At 38.4% G+C, this 22,762-nt stretch overlaps 1 protein-coding gene, 1 non-coding gene and 1 pseudogene across 2 annotated transcripts in view; 2 read left to right on the top strand and 1 right to left on the bottom strand.

Annotated features, from left to right (window-relative positions):
- The window catches only part of UBE2R2 (ubiquitin conjugating enzyme E2 R2), a 123,468-nt gene that overhangs the window by 92,871 nt on the left and 7,835 nt on the right, over positions 1 to 22,762 (bottom strand). The window lies entirely within an intron of this gene.
- On the top strand, positions 3,190 to 19,987 carry LOC140641996 (TATA box-binding protein-associated factor RNA polymerase I subunit D pseudogene; annotated as a pseudogene).
- LOC140642035 (U6 spliceosomal RNA) lies at positions 10,133 to 10,235 on the top strand. Its single transcript, XR_012038617.1, has one exon. It is a non-coding gene; the product is annotated as a U6 spliceosomal RNA (small nuclear RNA).

Raw genomic sequence — 22,762 nt, 5'->3', positions numbered from 1 at the left:
ACTGGGGACAATAACATTAGTATTGCTATTCTGAGACTTCCGTATAATGTGAGATAAAACAAAGGAGTAATTAATAATGAGGACATTTTAATCCATTATCTCCTGTGTCCTTGAAAACTAGAATTTATGGTATGGAAAAAAGGGGAAATCTAGCTGTAATACAGAAGAGATTAAGTTTAAAAACTATGTGTGCGAGTGTGTGCACGCAAATACACAGATGTACATGTTACTCTGTCCTAGACAAAATGATAACTCACATCAATGAGCATATCCAATGCCCAGATGACATTCTCAGATATTATTTTCCACTAAAACCAGGGTTTCTTGGAGAAACAAGGTGGTTACAAATCGGAAGTAGGAAATGTGAAAGATAAGCCTGGAACACTCGGTCATACCAAACAGCAAGGTTGCTATAAAGACTACCTGGAGTGAATCAAGTTATTCAAAAGCCAATGTGGGGAGGTTCCACCTGGCTAAAGATAGAACAATCTGACCAGCAATATTATTAATAATTGTCATTGATTTAAACTCATCAGATGTTTGAAATTTCAGAATTTCTATTGATTTTTTAAAAATAGCTAGTTCTCTTGAGGATAATAGGGAACTAATTTCCTATCTTGAAAGTGATAAAGGCAAAGAATCGAGTATGTATCCTACCTTTCCTATGTGAACTATAGCTCTGAAAAACTAGCAGACAAGTAGAAACATCTCTTAATAAAAGTATTCCAATTAATAAATGAAAAAAAAACTATGTCACTATTTTGCAACCACCAATAATTTTATAGATCTAGTCATTAAGCCTAATTGCTAACATATTAAGAGAGAAAACCAGTATAACTCCTGAAGAAAGAACACAACACTGCCTATAGCAATGCCTAAACAAATGACCACAGTCTGACAGAGGCTCTGAATCCAGCTACCAATTTGTAATAAATACAGAGGATGAAGATACATGCCCAATTGTAACACTGCATTACACGCAAGGAGTAAAATTCAAACTTTGGCCAGGGTTCTTCAACAGAAAAATGGTAAAGAAAAGAGAGGGGCAGAGTGGAAGAAACTTTAAAGACACCAAATTTTTTAAAATGAGTAACACTGGGCAGCCCGGGTGGCTCAGTGGTTTGGCGCCGCCTTTGATCCAGGGCCTGATCCTGGAGACCCAGGATCCAGTCCCTCGTCGGGCTCCCTGCATGGAGCCTGCTTCTCCCTCTGCCTGTGTCTCTGCCTCTCCCTCTCTCCTCTCTGTGTATTCTCATGAATAAATAAATAAAATCTTTTAAAAAAAATGAATAACACTATACTATCTACAAATGTAGTTAGTGATAAAAACTATAAAGAATAAGGAAATGATTACTGTAAGAGTCAGAATGGTTATTTGGGAAGGGATAGGGAGGAGGTTATAATCAAAAAGGGACATCTCAGGGATTCTGGGATAGCTGAGAAGTTCTATTTCTTGACCTTGATGTAGTCTCATGGATATTTGCCTTATCAAATAAAAAAAAGGGGGGGTGCCTGAGTGCTCAGTCGGTTAAGTGTCTGACGTTGGCTCATATCATGGTCACAGGGTTCTGGGATTAAGCCCAGCATCGGGATCTCTGCTCGGCAGGGAGTCTACTAGTCTCTCTCCCTTTGCCCCTCCCCCACTCGTGCTTACACGCACACACGCTCTCTCAAACAAATCTTTAAAATATATACATATATTTAAAAAATAAAAGTGTGTGGGTGAGATTTTCTGCTTATTTTACAATGCAAAGATTAAATATGTAAAACAAGGGCATCTGGGTGGCTCAGTAGTTGAGCGTCTGCCTTCAGCTCAGGGCGTGATCCCAGAGTGTCCCGGGATCCATTTCCGCATAGGACTCCCTGCAGGGAGCCTGCTTCTCCCTCAGCCTGTGTCTCTGCCTCTCTCTGTCTCATGAATAAATAAATAAAGTCTTTTAAAAAAAAATGTAAACAACAACACCATTGTCTTAGAAGTCGCTTCTCCCTCTGCCTGTGTCTCTGCCCCCCCCCCCCTCTCTCTCTCACAAATAAATAAATAAAATCTTAAAAAAAAAAGTATCAGTAGCACAAAGGGCAAGGCAGAAAGACTGGAGTTCAATTGTTATATGGTTCTTGCATTTTTTGAAAAGCACTAACTTAAACTAAACTGTAATAAATTAAGAATGCAGATTGAGGGGCACCTGGCTGGACTCTTGCTCTCCAGGTGGTAAGTTTGAGCCCCATGTTGGGTGTAAAAATTAAACAATGCAGACTGAAATACCGAGGGACTGAAGGCAGTGGTTCTTACCCAGAGGCAATTTTATGCCCCAGGGGACATCTGACAATACCTGAGACTTTATTGGTTGTCACAACAGAGGGAGAGACAGTTGCTACAAGTACTTAGTGGGTAGTAGCCAGGGATGCTGCTAAAACATCCTACAACACACAACAGCCCCCTCCCTACCCAACAACAACAAATTATTGGCCTCAAAAGTCAATAGTGTTAAAGTTGAGAAACTCTGCTTTAGAGTAACCAATAAAAACTGTAAGAATGTATAACAAAGAGAAGGAAAAAAATGCAACAATTCCACTTATATGAGGTTGAAAAATGGGCAAAACTAAACTATGGTGATATAAGTCATCAAAATAATTAGTGGTTATAGGCTTTTATTTTTTGTTTAAATAAGCTGTAAACCAGTGTGGGGCTTGAACTGACAACCTGAGATTAAAAGCTGCATGCCCAGGATCCCTGGGTGGCTCAGCTGTTTAGCGCCTGCCTTCAGCCCAGGGCCTGATCCTAGAGTCCCAGGATCGTGTTCCACATCAGGTTCCCTGCATGGAACCTGCTTCTCTCTCTGTGTCTCTGCCTCTCTTTCTATCATGAATAAATAAATAAAATCTTTAGAAGAAATTTAAAAAATAAAAGCTGCATGCCCTATGAATAAACCAGCCAGGAGCCCCTAATTAGTGGTTAATAAGGAGTAAGCATATGGACTTGGAAGTGTACAAAGGGTACCCATTGGAGCACTAAAAATATTCTCTCTTGTTCTGGGCAGTGAATACAGGAGTATATAGTTAAAAATTCATTAAGCTGTACACTTAAAGATATGTACACTTTACTTTATATATAGTGTACCTCAACTGAAAAAAAAAAAAAAACTACTGAGCAGATAATCAAAGATTATCAGACTTGAGGTTAAGTCTAACATGAATCATTCTTATCAAAATAACAACCTGGAACAAACAGTCTATGAGGAAAAGGTAAGCTTAAAAAACAAAAACAAACAGGGTGGGGATCCCTGGGTGGCTCAGCGGTTTGGCACCTGCCTTTGGTCCAGGGCGCGATCCTGGAGTCCCGGGATCAAGTCCCGCGTCAGGCTCCAGGCATGGGGCCTGCTTCTCCCTCCTCCTGTGTCTCTGCCTCTCTCTCTCTCTCTCTCTATGTCTATCATAAATAAATAAACAAATCTTAAAAAAAAAAAAAAAAAAAACAGGGTGGCTCAGTGATTGAGCATCTCTGTCTTTGGCTCAGACATGATCCCGGAGCCCTGGGATAGACTCCTGCATCTGGCTCCCCGCAGGGAGCCTGCTTCTCCCTCTACCTATGTCTCTCTGCCTCTCTCCCTGTGTCTCTCATGAATAAATAAAATCTTTTAAAAAGTTAAAAATTAAAATAATTTTTAAAATTAAAAAGCAAAAAACAAACAAACAAAAAAAAAAACCCAAACACCTCTGGAAAGTACAACCAGGGATATGAGAAGAGGTAGTAAGATATTCAGCATATAAAATTTTTCACTTAATATCATCCTACAGGGGCACCTGGGTGGCTCAGTCAGTTGAGCAGTTGCCTTTGGTTCAGGTCATGATCCCAGGGCTTCCTGCTGGATGGGCAGCCTGCTTCTCCTCCAACACTTGTGCTCTCCTGCTCTCTCCCTCTCTCTTTCAAATAAATAAATAAAATCTTAAAAAAAATACATCACACTACAATATTTTTGCCTTGCACATGTTATTACTTATGAAGTTAAAACTCAAAATGGTTTTGCTAATACTAATAGCAACTAACATTTACTGAGTGCTGTTTACACAGCAGGCACATACCAAGTACCTTTACATGTACTAACCTATTTAATTCTCACAGTATTCCTAACAAGGTACAGGCCACATTTACCCCCATTTTACAGACAAAACTAAAGGCCTACAGAGGTTAACTAATTTTCCCAGGACCACAGGCTTAAAGCCAGAACCTAGCCATCTGACTCCAGAGCCCATATATTTTTTAAAAGATTGTATTTATTTGAGAGAGACAGAGAATGGGGAGTGGATGGACAAACAGACTTCCTGCTGAGCGCAGAGCCTGATTTAGGGCTCCATCCCAGGACCCTGAGATCATGACCACGAAAGGCAGACATTTAACCAAATAAGTCAGCCAGGCACCCCCAGGGCCCTTATTTTTAACCACTATTTATAATGCCTCTCTATTAACATTAAGGAAGAATGAGGTTAGCACAATAAAAGTCAAAGGATCACTAAAATACATAATGCCCACTCTCTAACTCCACTGAGAAATAAATATTAATAGGTTAAGTTTTAACCTTGAGTCTATAGTCTCTAAAGCCATTTGTAGACACTAAAATCACAATCCATAAAAACCCCCAAAATTAATTGCACTAAGTAGCACTTAGCAAAAAACAACAAAACAAAAAACACCCCCAAAACCAACAACAAAAACCTAACTACAAGCCTTTACAACAGAAAGTAAACATAATTCAACTTTTACTCACTGCCTTCTACTTGATTAGCCCATGAGGGCATACAACAAAGAATAATACACTATTCTATAGGTCTCAAGTAAGATATTCTCCCAAGGATCTTCATGGTTAGCTCTATCCTTTCCTTATTCCATAAGCGGTATTTCTTCAGAAACATCTAAAATGTCACACAAAAAGAATTGTAATACCCTCTTCCCAAATTTAGACCCTACCTTCACCTTCTCACTATTTTCTCCTTAGCACTTAACCACTTTCTAAGATCTCATGTATTTTTTGTTCATTGTCTCTCTCTCCTACTAGAAATAAGCACCATGAGTCAATTGTTTTATTCACTGTATCCTCAGCACTTAAAATGGTGCCTTATCACAGTAAGTACTCCATACTGGTAAACAGAAGTATACACAAATAAAAATGACAAACTAAATTTTCTCCATGTTTCTGAAGATAACATTGATAGTTTTAATCATGGAAGACATAAAAATGATTTACTTATAGGCCCCAAATCCTTCTCTAAATGATTGTAAAGCATTACACAACAAGCTAAAATATTCAGTTTAGCAATACTTTTTACTAGTATTCTCATTTTCTAAGTAAAATGAGATAGTATATTTGCCTCAGAAATATATTAGATATGTTACAAAGTAATTTCCTTGTCTGAACAAAAATCAAACTATTTTCCTTGTCTGAACTAAAATCATTATATAGAAAAAAAAAACCTCATCATATACAAATATCCTTAGAGTAAAATTATACAAACTATTAACATAAAAATTCCAAAGCTTAGGGGAAAACTCTGGCTATAATTTCACAGGTGTGTATGTGTCATGGTTGCATGGAAAGAGGTTATTTGGTGATACAGAAGCACATAAATATAAAAAATAAATTTTAAAGTACCCTCTTGGGGTGCCTGGGTGGCTCAGTGGTTGAGCATCTGCCTTTGGCTCAGGTTGTGACCCTGGGGTCCTGAGGGATCAAGTTCCTCATAAGGCTCCCCAAGGGGAACCTGCCTTCTCTCTCTGCCTATGTCTATGTCCCTACCCCTCTCTGTCTCTCTCATGAATAAATAAAATCTTTTAAAAAATAAAGTGCCCCTCTTTTTGGCTAATAAAAAATGTGTATGTATCTTTGGAACATAAAGGCATTCTACTCATAAAATAAAGCAAAACAGAATCATACCAATTATCAGGAATAGAACAAGAATCAGGAATCAGAATCACCTGGAAATGCCCACCAGATTCCCATGTTCCTCCCCACAACATTCTGATTCCTTTCTCAGTTTTATAGTTTACAAATACATTCTCCTGGGATCCCTGGGTGGCGCAGCGGTTTGGCGCCTGCCTTTGGCCCAGGGCACAATCCTGGAGACCCGGGATCGAATCCCACATCAGGCTCCCGGTGCATGGAGCCTGCTTCTCCCTCTGCCTATGTCTCTGCCTCTCTCTCTCTCTGTGACTATCATAAATAAATAAAAATTAAAAAAAAAAAAAAAAAAGAAATGACTAATAATTATAAAAAAAAAAAAAAAAAAAACAAATACATTCTCCTAGTTCATGGCTTATCTTTTCATTCTCTTATCTGTGTCCTTGACAGAAAATAGTTTTCAATTTTGATGAAGTTCACTTCATCAATTATTTCTTTCAGGGTTCATGCCTTTGGTGTTACATCTAAGAGCTCTTTGCCAAACTCAAGGTCAAGGAGACTTTTTCCAATGCTATCTTCCAAGGGTTTTACTGCTTTGTGATTTATATTTATGAACCATTTTGAGTTAATTTTTGCATATGATACATTATACAGGTTGAGGCTCACTTTTTAACATACAGATGAGCAATTTTTGCAACATCATATGTTGAAAAGACTATCCTTTCTTCAGTGAATTATATTTGCACCTTTGTCAAAAAAATCAGTGGACCAAATTTGTATAAATCTATTTCTGGGGGCAGCCCGGGTGGCTCAGCGGTTTAGCACTGCCTTAAGCCCAGAGTGTGATCCTGGAGACCGAGGGTCGAGTCCCACATCGGGCTCCCTACATGGAGCCTACTTCTTCTGCCTGTGTCTCTGCCTCTCTCTCTCTCTCATGAATAAATAAATAAAATCTTTTTAAAAAATCTATTTCTGGGTTCTCTGTTTCTTTAGTCCAATATATCACACTGTCTTGACTGGCATTACTGTATAGTGCATATTAAAATTGGGTATTGTGAGACACCTGGGTGGCTCAGTGGTTGAGCGCCTGCCTTCTGCCCAGGGCATGATCCTGGAGTCCCAGAATCGAGTCCTATATCGGGCTCTCTGAATGAAGCCTACTTCTCTCTCTGCCTATGTCTTTGCCTCTCTCTGTGTCTCTCATGAATAAATAAAACCTTTAAAAAAAAAAAAAGTTGGGTATTGTGAATCTTCTAACTTTGCTATCCTTTTTCAAAACTGTTTTGGCTGCCGCGTCTGGGTGGCTCAGTCAGTTGAGCTTCTGACTCTTGGTTTCTGCTCAGGTCATGATCTCTCATGGGATGTGAGATAAGAGACTTAAGGCAGGCTCCATGTTCAGTGGGAAGTTGACTTGAGATTCTCTCCCTTTGCCCCTCACCCTACTCACACATACACACACACACTCTTAAATAAAATCTCTTTAAAAATTTTGTTTGAGCTAATTTCTTTAATTTTCCATATATAATTACTTAAAACCAAGGCATAGTAGCCAACCTTTTTTTTTTTTTTTTTAAGATTTTATTTATCTATTTGACAGAGAGAGTACAAGCAGGGGGAGTGGAAGAGGCAGAGGGAGAGGGAGGAGCAAGTTCCCTGCTGCACAAAGAGCCTCATGTGGGGCTCAATCCCACAACCCTGGGATCATGACCTGAGCCAAAGGCAGACACTTAATCAACTGAGCCACCCAGGCTCCTGACTCTTTAGTGATTTCTTAGCCCTCCAGGAAATTGGTATTTTTACTATTGCACCTTATCTTGTCAAAACCAGTTCAAAGTATCCTCTCCACAAGTATTACAGAGAAGTTCATAACTTTTGACCAAATATATCCATTACCAGAACTAATGTGAAAAACACACAAATATAGATATAAAAAACGTATTCAACATAGCATTGTTTAAAAAGCAAAATTTAAAAAAAAAAAGCAAAATTTAAAATAAAATTAAAAAAAAATAAAAAAATAAAATAAAATTTAAAAAATAAAAAATAAAGCAAAATAAATCCCCAGGTCCAACAAAAGAGAAAAGATCAAATAATAGATAGTTGGGAAAATGTTCAAAATCCATTAAGTTTGAAAAAATGAATACACAGGGATGCCTGGGTGGCTCAGGGCATGATCCCAGGTCAAAGATGGAGTTGCGCATCAGGGTCCTTGCAGGGAGCCTGCTTCTCCCTCTACCTATGTCTCTGCCTCTCTCTGTGTCTCTCATGAATAAATAAAATCTAAAAAAAAATACACAGTATCTGATTTTTTAAATGAACGATGGCATATTCAGAAGAAAATATACTAAAATAATTATTATTTCTAGGGGTGCCTAGCTGGCTCAGTCCCTAATCTCAGGGTCATGAGTTCAAGCCCCACACTGGGCACAGAGTTTACTTAGGAAAAAAAAAAAAAAGTTTTATTTTTAAGTAGCTTCAATACAAGTGACTTTTTCATAGGTTCAGGAAGTTTTTAAAACTTTCTACAATAAACGTGTCAATTTACAAGAGGGACTAACATTTTATTTTTTAAAAGGTGTTACTATTTTCACAGTAAAATACAGTAACTGTATCAGTCTGTAACTCTTATGTATAAAGTTTCTTCATAGGATATGAATTATCCACATGATAATTAGGAGAGCCTACTCTAAACCCTACAAATTCTTCTATCCTACTGATATGACAGTGACAAACACAATTTTCTCCATGTTTATCTTCATGTTTAACTGGGACAGAATTTTAAGTACAATATTTTAAATTACATCATCTACAAATGACACATGTAGAAAGATACTTGCAACAAGCAATACATCTAACAAATGACTTATCTTCTTTATACAAACAGCCTTTATCCTATATATATTTTTTAAGATTTTATTTATTTATCCATTCATGAGAGACACAGGGAGAGGCAGAGACATAGGCAGAAGGAGAAGCAGGCTCCATGCAGGGAGCCCGATGTGGGACTCAATCCCAGGACCCAGGAACGACACCCCAAGCCAAAGGTAGATGCTCAATCGCTGAGCCACCCAGGTGTCCGGCCTTTATCATATTTAAAATAAATAAAAACTTAACCTAAAGAAAAATGAGCAAAGGACAAGTATAGGTAACATGTATTTGTTACAAATGGCCAATGACATGAAAGCTAAATTTCATTCACAAAAGAAACCACCATAATTAAAGCTGATTTATCAGAATTGCAACTTTTATACTTTGACAATACCCATACACATTATGTAATAAAAACTAGTATTTCTTAAGGATAGTTTGACTTTCTAGTAAGATTTAAATAGTTATCTTTTAATCCAGCAAACGTATTCACAAAAATTTAGATATGAAAAAACGTCCCTTTCAGCTTTGCTTGTAAGAGTAAAAAACTAACAATCAATAGGGAAATAGTTAAATAAAGTATATCCTTAATTGGAATATTGTGCAACAGTTACAAATGCTGAGACAATCCATAAATATTGATAATAGATCTCCAAGATAAACCACTAATTTTAAAAGATGCAGAAAAATGTTAAATATAATCCCTTTTTTTTTTTTTTTTTTTTTTTTTTTAAGACTTAGAGGGGCACCTGGGTGGTTCAGTGGTTGAGACTCTATTTTGGTTTAGGTCATGGTCCCAGGATCCTGGAACTGAGTCCCACATCGGGCTCTCCACAGGGAGCCTGCCTGCTTCGCCCTCCCTCTGCCTATGTCTCTGCCTCTCTGTGTCTCTCACAAATAAATAAAATCTTAAAAAAAAATAAAAAAAAAAAAAGATTTATTTTAGGCGCACCTGGGTGGCTCAGTCAGCTAAGCATCGGTCTTTGGCTTAGGTCATGATCCTGGGGTCCTGAGATCAAGCCCCCCAACCAGCTCCCTGCTCAGTGGGGAGTCTGCTTCTCTCTCACCCTCTGCCCCTCCCATACTTCTGCTCACTCTCTCTTGCTCTCTCAAATGAATAAAAAAAATCTTTCTTAAAAAAAAAAAAGATCTATTTTAGAGATAAAGAGTGAGCATGCATGTATGCAAGCAGGGTAAGGGGTGGGGGAGAGAAACTCAAGCAGAGGCCTTGCAAAGTGGGGAGCCTGACCCATGGCTGGATCCCACAACCCTGAGGATCATGACCTGAGCCTAAACCAAGCGTCGGACACTTAAGTGACTGAGCCACCCAGGCACCCCTAAGTATAACTATATTTATAGTTCAAAAATGCAGAGTGCTCACTTCGGCAGCACATATACTAAAAATTGGAATACAGAGATAAAGCATAGCTCCTGTGCAAAAATGACACACAAATTCATGAAGCACTCCCTATTTTTTAACTGAGTGGGGAAAAATTGGAGGAAGACAAACTTATGAGAGACTCCTAACTCTGGGAGACAAAGGGTTACAGAAGGGGAGCAGGCAGGGGAATGGGTGACTGGGAGACAGGCACTAAGAAGGGCACTTGATGGGATGAGCACTGGGTATTATACTATATGCTGGAAAATTGAATTTTGAAAATTAAAAATGCATAGATACATTTATATATGCACAGAATATTTTTCTGGAGGATTAAATGATAGTTAAGTGATTTTCAGGGAGAGAAAGACTTTTAAGCTTCTTGAATTTTTTCCTAGAAAACAAATAAATTAATGCCCTTACTACATGTCCCCCATTACATCATTAATGTTATGAAATTCCAGTATAATGCCTACATGATAGATTTCATGCCAAGGGATTTAGTATTTTTCTCCACCAAATCTACTAACCTAAATTTGGTTCCATGAGATAGAGAAGGTGAGATATAACTAGACCTTGCATGGGAAGTTTTATTAATTAAAGCAGAGAAGAAATCTTGTGGAATAAATAAGGAGCTAGCTAAGTTTGGGGCTAGAGCTTTCCATGATTATGTCTGGTGACCCCAGTGTTAGAAACATAGTAACCTTCTATTACGCTTAGTATTATGATAATATCCTTCAGTTTGTAATACAATATAATTATCCTGTTCCAACAGTGAATTCCTTAAAACTGAAGAGAGCAGTTCAGTAGTTAAACATATTCAATTGCCAACAAATAAAGTTAAAAAAAGAGAGAGGAAAAAAGTGTTGGTGAAGATGCAGAGAAATTAGAACAGACATTTCTGGTAGGACTATTCAAAGGTACAGCTACTCTGGAATATAGTCTCAGTTCCTCAAATGGTACACAGAGTTCTCATATGACCCAATAATTCTATTAGAATTATTAGAATCATAGAAATAATTCTATTTCTAATTCTATTTCTAAATACCCAAGAGAAATGAAAACATGTGCGCCGTGATACTTGTACACTAATGTTCATATTAGCATTATTTTCAATAGCCAAATAGTAGAAAACAATTCAAATGTTCATACACTGGAACATTAACAATGAAAAAGAATGGGATGCCTGGGTGGCTCAGTGGTTAAGCATCTGCCTTTGGCTCAGGTCGTGATCCCAGGGTCCGGGGATCGAATCTCGCATTGAGTTCCCCACAAGGAGCCTGCTTCTCCCTCTGCCTTTATCTCTGCCTCTTTCTGTGCCTCTCATGAATAAATAAAATCTTAAAAAAAAAAAATGAAAAGGAAGTATTGATACATGTTACAACACAGGAACTTTGAAAATATTAGGCTAAGAAGCCAGTCACAGAAGACCATATATTATATTTGATCCCATTTATATGAAATATAAACCTGTACATTTACAGAATAGACAAATATATAATCATAGAAAGTAGACTGGCTGTCTAGAGCTTGGGAACAAACGGGGAGTGACTGATAATGGGTATGGGAGTTTTTTAGGTGATAAAAATATTCTAAAATTTATAATGGTTGTAAAACTGTGAATATACTAAAAAATACTCAATTATATATTTAAATAAGTGAATTGTATGGCATATGAATTATATTTCAATAAAGTTGTTTATTTAAAAAAGAGGGGGCGCTTGGGTGGTTCAGTTGGTTAAGCGTTCAGTTCTTGATTTTAGCTCAGGTCATTATCAGGGTCATGAGACAGAACTTGCACTAGGCTCTGCACTGAGCATGGAGCCTGCTTAAGATTCTTTTTCTTAAAGAAAAAGAGGGGGCACCTGGGTGGCTCAGCAGTTGAGCGTCTGCCTTCCGCTCAGGGCGTGATCCTGGAGTCCCAGGATCAAGTCCCACATCGGGCTCCCCACATGGAGCCTGCTTCTCCCTGTCTGTGTCTCTGCTTCTCTCTCTGTGTCTCTCATGAATAAATAAATAAAATCTTTAAAAAAAAAAAAAGATTCTTTTTCTCTCTGCTCTCTAGCTCTCCCTCCCCCTCTCAAAAAAAAAAAAGAAAAAGAAAAAGAAAAAGAGAAAAGAGAGAGGTAAATCTATCAATTTAAGAAAGTCTTAAGAGGAATATCAACCAGATGTAACTGTGGATTTTATTTTGTTTTTTTAAGATTTTATTTATTATTCATGAGAGACACAGACATAGCCAGAGGACTTAATCCCAGGCCTCAGAATCCACAACCTGAACCAAAGGGAGACACTCAACCAATGAGTTGCCCCGGTACCCCTGTGGATTTTATTTTGGACCCTGACTCAAACTCACTCAGAAGTTTATCCAAGAGGGACACCTGTGGAGCCTACTTTAGAAAATAATAAAACAATAATAATAATAACACAATTACATTTTTAAAAGGAACTTGTATCTTTTTGGGACGCCAATATTTAAGGATGAAAGGACAGGATGTCTGGCTTTCCCTTAAAACAATTTAATTAGGAGTGTAGGTTAGAGGGGGTGAACCCGAGAAGTTTTCAGTTCCTTCAGTGAACTGGATTTTAAAATATAAGTTGGAGTTTCCCCGGACTAAAGACAGTAGGAGAAAGTTGTGAAGGGCATTCCAGGAAAATAACAACTTAGGCAACAGCACTGTCAAAAATTACCAATGGGGAAAGAACTAGACATACAGTTGGAAAAGCAAGTAAGAACCAGATCATGAAGGGCCCTGTATGCCACACAAAAAAATTTTTACTTAAGTAAGATGAGCTTGTAGTTTCTTTCTTTCCTTTTTTAAAATTTATTTATTTATTTATTTATTTATTTATTTATTTATTTATTTTGCAACAAGTCAGATTAGAGCTTTAGAAAGGTTACTCTGGTAGCATCATTGACTGGAGGGATGTAAGACAGTAGAGGCTACTGTTGCAGTCCAAGTGAGTGACAAATGAGTATAAACTTACATGGTAGCAGTAGGAATGAAGAGGAGATAAATACCAAAGACATGAGGTACTAAAAATAATTGGATATGTGGAAAAAGGAAGCAGAAATCATCTTCACTGATTTCCAGCTTCTAGGCTTGTGGAGTAGGTAGACACTGTCCAATATCCAGGATATATATTGGAGGATAAACCCAATATAGAAGACACTTACGAAGAAAGGTAGAATCCAGTTAGTGTTTAACTCTTTAGTATAAATAAGACATATTTTTTTTTTAAAAAGCCATACTAGTAGAAATGTCTAATAGGCCTAATGAGAGATGTACACTTCAGGACATATTTGGTAGCTCAAACAATAACCCAGGAGAGCTTGTTTATAATAATTCACACATATAGTAATTTAACCTACTTTTAAAAGTCCCCTCCTTACACCACCTTGTTAATAATTAATTCAATCAGGGTATATATGTAAACAGCATATAGAAGATGTAATGAATCTTTTATTTAGAAGACTTTAGTATATATGATGGGGGTATATATATATACACACATTTGGCTAAACTTCACCAAAGTTATTCTTTACCTACAATGTATGCACATAGAATATTATCAAAGCACAAATACAGCTTTAAAAATGTGCTTTTGTAATTACTCTGATTTTTAATGTATCAAGAACCAAATATTCATAACAGGGACACCTGGGTGGCTCAGCAGTTGAGCGTCCACCTTCAACTCAGGGCGTGATCCCGGAGTTCCGGGATCGAGTCCCACATCAGGCTCCCTGCATGAAGCCTGATTCTCCCTCTGCCTGTGTCTCTGAGTCTCTCTCTGTGTCTCTCATGAAAAAATAAGTAAAATCTTTTAAAAAATAAAATAAAATAAAATATAAAAAATAAAATATGTCTTCTGATATTCTAAAAAGCAAGGCTAAAACAGAACCAGGTTATTTTGTTCTTTTTCATTATATTTTCCAAGTGAGGTACAGCAATCTTTATCTCCAGGGGACCATAGAAATAGAGGTCTAGATTGCTATGGACGTCGGGTTTTGTTAATGCCTCTCACAACACTGCTCTAATATTCTTAACCTCGTGACGCCTGGGTGGCTCGGCAGTTGAGCATCTGCCTTTGGCCCAGGGTGTGGGACTCAATCCTGGATCCCAGGATCACATCCGGCTCCTTGCAGGAAGCCTGCTTCTCCCTCAGCCTGTGTCTCTGCCTCTCTCTCTGTCTCTCATGAATAAATAAAATATTTTTTAAAAATAAAAAATAAAATTCTTAACCTCTCCTAAATAAGTTTTACAGTACTTTTTAAAGATTTTATTAAGGGCAGCCCCAGTGGCTCAGCAGTTTAGCACCGCCTTTCAGCCCAGGGTGTGATCCTGCAGTTCCGGGATCGAGTCCCACGTCGGGCTCCCTGCATGGAGCCTGCTTCTCCCTCTGACTGTGTCTCTGCCTCTCTGTGTGTGTGTCTCTCATGAATAAATAAATAAAATCTTTAAAAAAATAAAAATAAAAATAAAAAATAAAGATTTTAATTCATTAGAGAAAGAAAGGGTGCACACACAAGCCAGGGTGGGGGGGCACCCTGGGATCAGGGCCTGAGAAGAAGGCAGCTGTTTATTGGACTGGGCCACCCAGACACCCCAGTATTATAGTATTTAAATTACAAGAGGAATCCTACACAAGGATCATAATTTGCTATATTACTATATAACCAAGATTTCAATCTTAATTTTTAGCTAAAACTTTAGTCATCAAGAACATGAGTAACTAAGCAGTACAAATATATTTAGCCATTTTAGTCTACCACATGTCCTAGACTAGGGGCTGACCACCTAAGGTCTATGAAGAAAATTCAAGTATCAGTAATTCCTTGAAATTGCATGCAGAATTTGGAGAGAAGGGAGCTGTCATTCTCAAAGAATGTGACTCCCTAAAACATAAGCATTTACTCTTTTAGGTCCTTTGTCAAGTGCTAAGGAAATTCAAAGACCCAGTGGCATTTTTTTTTTTTTAAGATTTTATTTATTTATTCATGAGAGACACAGAGAGAGAGAGACAGAGGCAGAGACACAGGCAGAGGGAGAAGCAGGCTCCATGCAGGGAGCCCGATGTGGGACTCAATTCCAGGACTCCAGGATCATGCACTGGGCAGAAAGTAGGCACTAAACCGCTGAGTCACCCAGGGATCCCCCCCAGTGGCATTTCTTAATGAGTTCATGATCTAAGAGCATTTAGACACACACACTACCAGATTTGATCACAATAGAAAAAAAATTTTAACACTAGAAATAACTGATTTCCTTAATATAATAGTTATATATCCTCAAGTAACTTTTCCAGTTTTGCAACTTCCTAACATTATTTTAATGTAAGGAATCTCTTTGTACATAACTCATTCCATACTTCACCAATAGAAAAGAAAATCTGCAGAAAAGTTACATAAGGTAGAGATTAATTAAAAGCTCAGGAAGGGCACTCATTTTAAAGCCCACCCCCCTTTTTAAAAAGATTTTGGAGAGGGGATCCCTGGGTGGCTCAGAGATTTAGCGCCTGCCTTTGGCCCAGGGCATGATCCCAGAGTCCTGGGATCGAGTCCCAAGTCGGGCTCCCTGCATGGAGCCTGCTCCTCCCTGTGCCTGTGTCTCTGCCTCTCTCCGTGTGTATATCTCTCTCATGAATAAATAAATAAAATCTTAAAAAAAAAAAAAGATTTGGGAGAAAGAGAGTGAGAGAGAGAGAGAGAACACAAGACAGGAGAGGGGCAAAGAGAGAAAACAAGTAGACTCCCAGCTGAGTGTGGAGCCTGATGCAGGGGTTGATTCCAGGACACTGAAATCATGACCCTCTGAGCCAAAACCAAGAGTCAGTCATTCAACTGACTGAACCACTTAGGTGCCCCCTACAGCCCTTTTAACACAAGATTCTTTAAATTCTAAATCTGCTTCTCCCTCTCCTCCATGCTCACGTTCTCTCTCGCTCTCTCAAATAAATAAAATCTTAAAAAAAAACTCTTAAATCTAAATTATACATAATTTCCATATCTTCAATAAGGCATTTCACTCTTTGTCTAGCAAATTTTGTCTTATTCAGAGTAAATGTTGAAATATGATTAACAAATTCCAAAGAACACAGGGTAGGAACCCTGAGAACACAGTTATTATACTTGAAAAAAACAAAAACAAAAGCAAACCTTAGCACCAGAGTTTTTCCACAGGGCTTAGTCCTTAACAGCTTGAATACACCATTATCCGTTTACCCAATGGGGGAAAAGGCAGCTGATTGATTAAGATCAAGATGGACCTTAAGTAATAAGGGTTTCTTTTTTTTTTTTTTTTTAAAGTCCAACTACAAGAATTCAAACAAGTTTTGCTCCCTTCAGAGCAAATACCTCAGAAGACTGGCTATATTACCCCACTCATACAGTGCTACACCCACACTGCTCAAAACAATTCAGAATTCCTTTTCTGAGAACTGCCTTCAGAGCCTATTGTACAATTTCTTAATGTTCTTATTAGTGGCATATCCTTATTTCTTTAGTGTGGACTTTGTTTTGTTTAATATCCAAAATTGACTCAGATTCAACCTGGTAAATAATCCTATTTTTCAATCAAAAATGACATGTGAAAAAAAAAAAATGACATGTGAAGGGATGCCAGGGTGGCTCAGTGGTTGACAATAGCCTTCAAATAATCTGAAACTTTTCTTCTGAAATTCTTGGCAAAGGCACAGGGAAAATTAGTGTAATACTTTATTTTCACATGTCATTTAATTATTTATTGGGATGCCTGGGTGGCTCAGTGGTTGAGCGTCTGCCTTCAGCTCAGGGTGTGATCCCAGAGTGTCCTGGGATTGAGTCCCGCATCAGGCTCCTTGCACGGAGCCTGCTTCTCCCTCTGCCTCTGTCTCTTATGAATAAATAAATTCTTTTTAAAAAATTATTTAGTTTTAGGGAAAGCCAGAGGCAGAGGGACAGAGAGTCTCTTAAGTAGACTGTGCTGAGTGTGGAGCCCAACACAGGGTTCAATTTCACCACCCTGAGAACATGACTTGAGCTGAAATAAAGAGCCAGAGACTTTGCACCACCCAGGTGCCCCTATATTCACATCATTTTTTTTTTTAAGATTTTATTTTATTCATGAGAGACACAGAAAGGCAAAGAAATAGGCAAAAGGAGAAACAGGTTCCCCAAGGGGAGCCCAATGTGGGACTTGATCCCAGGACCTCCAGATTATGACCTAAGCCAAAGGTAGACTCTCAACCACTGAGCCACACAGGTGCCTCTAAAGATGCTGAGAGGTAAGGAATACCACTTAACAGACTCAGCTGAAAGAACAACAACCAAAAAAGCTTTAACCAGGGACCCCTGGGTGGCGCAGTGGTTTGGCGCCTGCCTTTGGCCCAGGGCGCGATCCTGGAGACCCAGGATCGAATCCCACGTCGGGCTCCCGGTGCATGGAGCCTGCTTCTCCCTCTGCCTGTGTCTCTGCCTCTCTCTGTGTGTGTGTGTGTGTGTGTGTGTGTGACTATCATAAATAAATAAAAATGTTTAAAAAAAAAAAAAAGCTTTAACCTTAAACTGTTCAAGTGTCCTATTCTGATTAAATATACTTCGAAAAGTATTAGGGAATTATTATTTTAAAAGCATAACCCAGGGATCCCTGGGTGGCGCAGCGGTTTGGCACCTGCCTTTGGCCCAGGGCGCTATCCTGGAGACCCGGGATCAAATCCCACGTCGGGCTCCCGGTGCATGGAGCCTGCTTCTCCCTCTGCCTGTGTCTCTGCCTCCCTCTCTCTGTGTGTGTGTGACTATCATAAATAAATAAAAAATTTAAAAAAAATAAAAGCATAACCCAATATTGCATTAATTTACTTCCTTGTATCATCCTCCTATTGTCATTTCTGTGAGAGATGTAATATCATTTCTATCCCCAGAACTAGTATTCTTAGATGTGTATTTCTCAACACCAGCACCAACCTACTCCCTGTTTTTTTTTTTTAATTTTTATTTATTTATGATAGTCAGAGAGAGAGAGAGAGGCAGAGACATAGGCAGAGGGAGAAGCAGGCTCCATGCACCAGGAGCCCGACGTGGGATTAGATCCTGGGTCTCCAGGATCGCGCCCTGGGCCAAAGGCAGGCGCTAAACCGCTGCGCCACCCAGGGATCCCCTACTCCCTGCTTAATAAGAAAGTTGCTACTAAACAAATTTGCCAATTGAAAAACAAAAATCCTTGGGACACCTGGGTGGCTCAGCAGTTGAGTGCCTGCCTTTGGTCTAGGGCGTGGTCCTGGAGTCCTGGGATTGAGTCCCGCATCAGGCTCCCTGCATGGAGCCTGCTTCTCCCTCAGCCTCTCTCTGTGCTGTGCGTCTCTCATGAATAAATAAATAAGTAAATTGTTCTTAATTAAGTAATTAATTAAAATTTTAAAAATCCTTCTGCAATAGGATTTATCATTCTCTAATTCAAGCAGTCCAAAAACAACAACAAAAAATCTGCTTTTTCCAGTGAATTTAAGATATAAACTGAAGTCATCATAACAATCTCAACCCATAATTGGAGGGACAGTTAATTGTCCTTGTGACCTTTAAACTTATGTAAAATTCTTTCCTTCCGCGTGGTTGTTGAGAACTCTGAAGCAAACAAGTGGTGAATACAATTTGGAGAGGACATGGGGGAGAATATGTAACGAATTTTCTCAACCTATAATGGCATCTACTTCAGCTGTAGAAATTGACAATGAAAGTGATAATTCTTCTGGTAGCAGCTTATTTAAGACTCAGTGTGTCCCTTACCAAAACAGGGGCAAAGAAACCCTATTAGAAAGTTTGTTCATTCATCTGGAGGTGTTGAAGCAAGGGATTCATCTAGTGACTCCTCTTTTGAACCAAGACCACTGACTTTTTTTTTTTAATTTTTTTTAAATGTTTATTTATTTATGATAGTCACAGAGAGAGAAAGAGAGAGGCAGAGACACAGGCAGAGGGAGAAGCAGGCTCCATGCACTGGAAGCCCGATGTGGGATTCGATCCTGGGTCTCCAGGATCGCGCCCTGGGCCAAAGGCAGGCACCAAACCGCTGCGCCACCCAGGGATCCCAAGACCACTGACTTTAAAAGCTATTTTTGAAAGATTCAAAAAAAAAAGAAACGTAAAAAGAGGAAATATAAGCTAAAAGAAAGACCAAGGGGAAGACTAGAAGGAAGAAAAACCACTAGACGCTCCCAAATAAATAAGAAACAAGTTAAAGACAAAGGATCTGGGTTCCCATTTTTAGAATCTGAGAATGTACAAAAGCCATTACCATGGAGAAAGATTTTAACCTTTGAGCAAGCGGTGGCAAGAGGATTTTTCAACTACCTTGAAAAATTGAAGTATGAATACTATCTCAAGGAATCCTTGAAACAAATGAATGTTGGTGAAGATTTAGAAAGGGAAGATTTTGACAGTCGTAGATACAAATACTTGGATGATGATGGATCTCTCTCTCCTATCGAAGAGTCAGAAACAGTGGAAGAGGCTGCAACAACTCTTGAACATGATGATGGATGTGATATCAAATTGGTGGACAATAATGATTTCATAGTAAGTTCTGAAATACCAAAGAAAATGAATCTGTATTTAGGACAAGAGAAATATACTGAAGCAGCTGCTTCGTCTAAAAAGAGAGCATCAAAATCCAAAAACATGGGACAGAGGATAGAATGGTCTGAAAAGGAAGAGATAGGAATATGAATATTAAGGCTTTTCACTTGAAAACAGTGTCTGGACTTAAAGGACAGTGACAGCTGTGGATTGAACAAAAGTTTGTTTTAAAAGTGCTATTTTGAAGATCATCACTCTGGCTTTGGAACTATGGTGATTGCCAGCAGAAGGAATCACATGTCAAATACCTTAAATAAAAATTTATTAACTTTGTCAAATATCTTAAATAAAAATTTATTAATTTTAAATACAAAAAACTTATGTAAAATTTTAAATAGTTCCTTATAAAAACCTCATAAATTTAATTTCCTTAAAGCTCCACTTTTATACCTTCAAACATATACAAAGTAGTAAGAAGATCTCAGTAAAATACTACTACAGGCTTTAAAGTCAAGCATTCGGGGATCCCTGGGTGGCTCAGCGGTTTGGCACCTGCCTTTGGCCCAGGGCGCGATCCTGGAGTCCCGGGATCGAGTCCCATGTCGGGCTCCCGCCATGGAGCCTGCTTCTCCCTCCTCCTGTGTCTCTGCCTCTATGTCTATCATAAATAAATAAATAAATCTTTAAAAAAAATAATAAAGTCAAGCAGTCTAGTACTACAACTTGATACTACAACTTTCTAGCTGAGGACCCCTAGGGAACTTAAATGAGCTCTGTGTGACTCAGTTTCCCTATAAATAAAATGAGAGTAACAGTAACCAAACCTCAAAGGATTATGAAATATTCTATGTAAAGTATGTGGCACATTATAAGCACTCAATAAATGCCAAATACTAATATCTACATTACTGTACTAAGGATAGTAGCAGCGTGTATCTGCAAATAGATACAGCAAAGATTTTAGTATGTTTTAGGTACTCATTCTACTTACCTTGCCAATAGGTTCAGAACAGCAATTTACTATTTGTGTTATAACAAAAACATTTTTACATTTCTTATTAAAACAAATCAAATGAAAGTGTTTAAAGTGGACTACTAAAAAAATTAAAAAAATAAAGTGGACTACTTACTGTCGATGTATCTTGAATATTTTTCCAAAATCTGAATTTTTTTAAAGATTTTATTTATTTATTAATGAGAGACACACACACACAGAGAGAGAGAGAGAGAGAGGCAGAGATACAGGCAGAGGGAGAAGCAGGCTCCATGCAGGGAGCCCAACATGGGACTGGATCCCGGATCTCCAGGATCACGCTCTGGGCTGACGGCAGCGCTAAACCACTGAGCCACCCAGGCTACCCCAAAATCTGAATTTTCAAATTCTCATATAGAATATTTACATACAGACATTGGGAATCTGATCTATAATTATCTGTTCAATTTGGTATCTATTTTCCATTCACTTCAGAATCACTTCATTTAAAGGTACATAAGTATAAACTCTGAAGAACAAATTTCTTACGGAATAAAGTAAAAATAAATTAGTTCTATGTTGACAGAACACATCCAAAGAGGCTCAGTCTTGCTCAGACATCTCTGTAGCTATATGTGAAACAGTATAAAAGAAGTTCAGGAACTTACAAGAATTAGATGACCTCTCAGCAAGGTGGAGTTCTGTAGTCCTAAACCCTGAATTTCTAACTCTTCCTGTTATTTCCCCATAACTAGATTAGCAGAGGTGGAACGATCTGTTAGATGGCCTCCTTTATTTCACTTGCCTCCAACAAGACAGGTTCTTAAGGAACCTTATACTAGGGTCAGTAATACTAAGTTGCAAAGATGGAACAGAAGGTTTTACCATGACAGGTTGTAGTTATGTTGAAAAATGCTCTAACTGGTCTTAAAACTAAAATTTGGGGCACCTGGGTGGCTTAGTGGGTTAAGCATCTGACTTTAGCTCAGGTCATGATCTCTGGGTCCTGGGATGAGCACTGCCTCCAACTTTGCACTCCAGGGGGAATCGCTTGTCCCTTCCCCTCTCCCTCTGCCCCTTCCTGCCCAGGGGCTCTTGTGTGCACTCTACCTCTGTCTCTCAAAGAGAGATAAAATCTTAAAAACACACACAACTTTAAAGCTTTGACTTAAATTACCACTTACAATTGCATGCAGAACACAGACACCTCACATTTCTATAAAATCTAACCAAAGATTTTTAAGAAGATCATTTATAAAAGCTCTATGAATGGGGCACCTGGGTGGCTCAGTTGGTTAAGCATCTGCCTCCAGCTGGGGTCATGATCCCAGAGTTCTGGGATCAAGCCTCACAATCAGGCTTCCTACTCAGCAGGGAGCCTGCTTCTTCCTCTCCCTCTGCTGTTCCCCCTGCTTGTGCTCTCTGGCTCTTTCTTTCTCTGTGTTAAATAAATAAATAAATAAAATATTTAAAAAAAAAAAAAAAAAAAGCTCTATGATTACCAATGTCCTAACACTCTCCCTTACTATCTGTAAGGTAGCTACTCTTCAAACAGTGCTTTGTCTTTGACAAACTCAATAAATATTGCTTACTAACACAAATCTCTGAAAAAAAGCAGTCAACATGCTGCAAAGTATTAGTTAGGGCTCAAATCCATCATTCAAAAGAAACATTTTATCAAATTTAAGACACTGATGTTGGCATTCAAAAAAATTTTATTAGAAAATTTCAATGAAGGGACCTCTGAGTGGCACAGCGGTTGAGCATCTGCCTTTGGCTCAGGGCATGATCCCGGGCAAGGGGACTGAGTCCCACATCAGGCTTCCTGCGAGGAGCCTGTTTCTCCTTCTGTCTGTGTCTCTGCCTTTCTCTATGTCTCTCATAAATAAATAAATAAAATCTTTAAAAAAAAAAAAAGATTTCAATGGAAGGTTCTCCCACAACTAGGTCTTCATAGCCACCTGGCTGACGGGAACTTAATTTAAGATTTCACAGATTTTAATACACATCCCAATTTCCAACAAATTAAAAACTAAAAAAAAAAAACCACACACACAAAAAAAAACATCTTGGAATCAACTTAACAGGGTAAAAGAATATTC

The sequence above is a fragment of the Canis lupus genome, chromosome 10 (assembly GCF_048164855.1).
Source record: "Canis lupus baileyi chromosome 10, mCanLup2.hap1, whole genome shotgun sequence".
Lineage (NCBI taxonomy): Eukaryota > Metazoa > Chordata > Mammalia > Carnivora > Canidae > Canis > Canis lupus.
The sequence above is the reverse complement of the archived record's forward strand: the minus strand, read 5'-3'. Positions and strand labels throughout refer to the sequence as shown.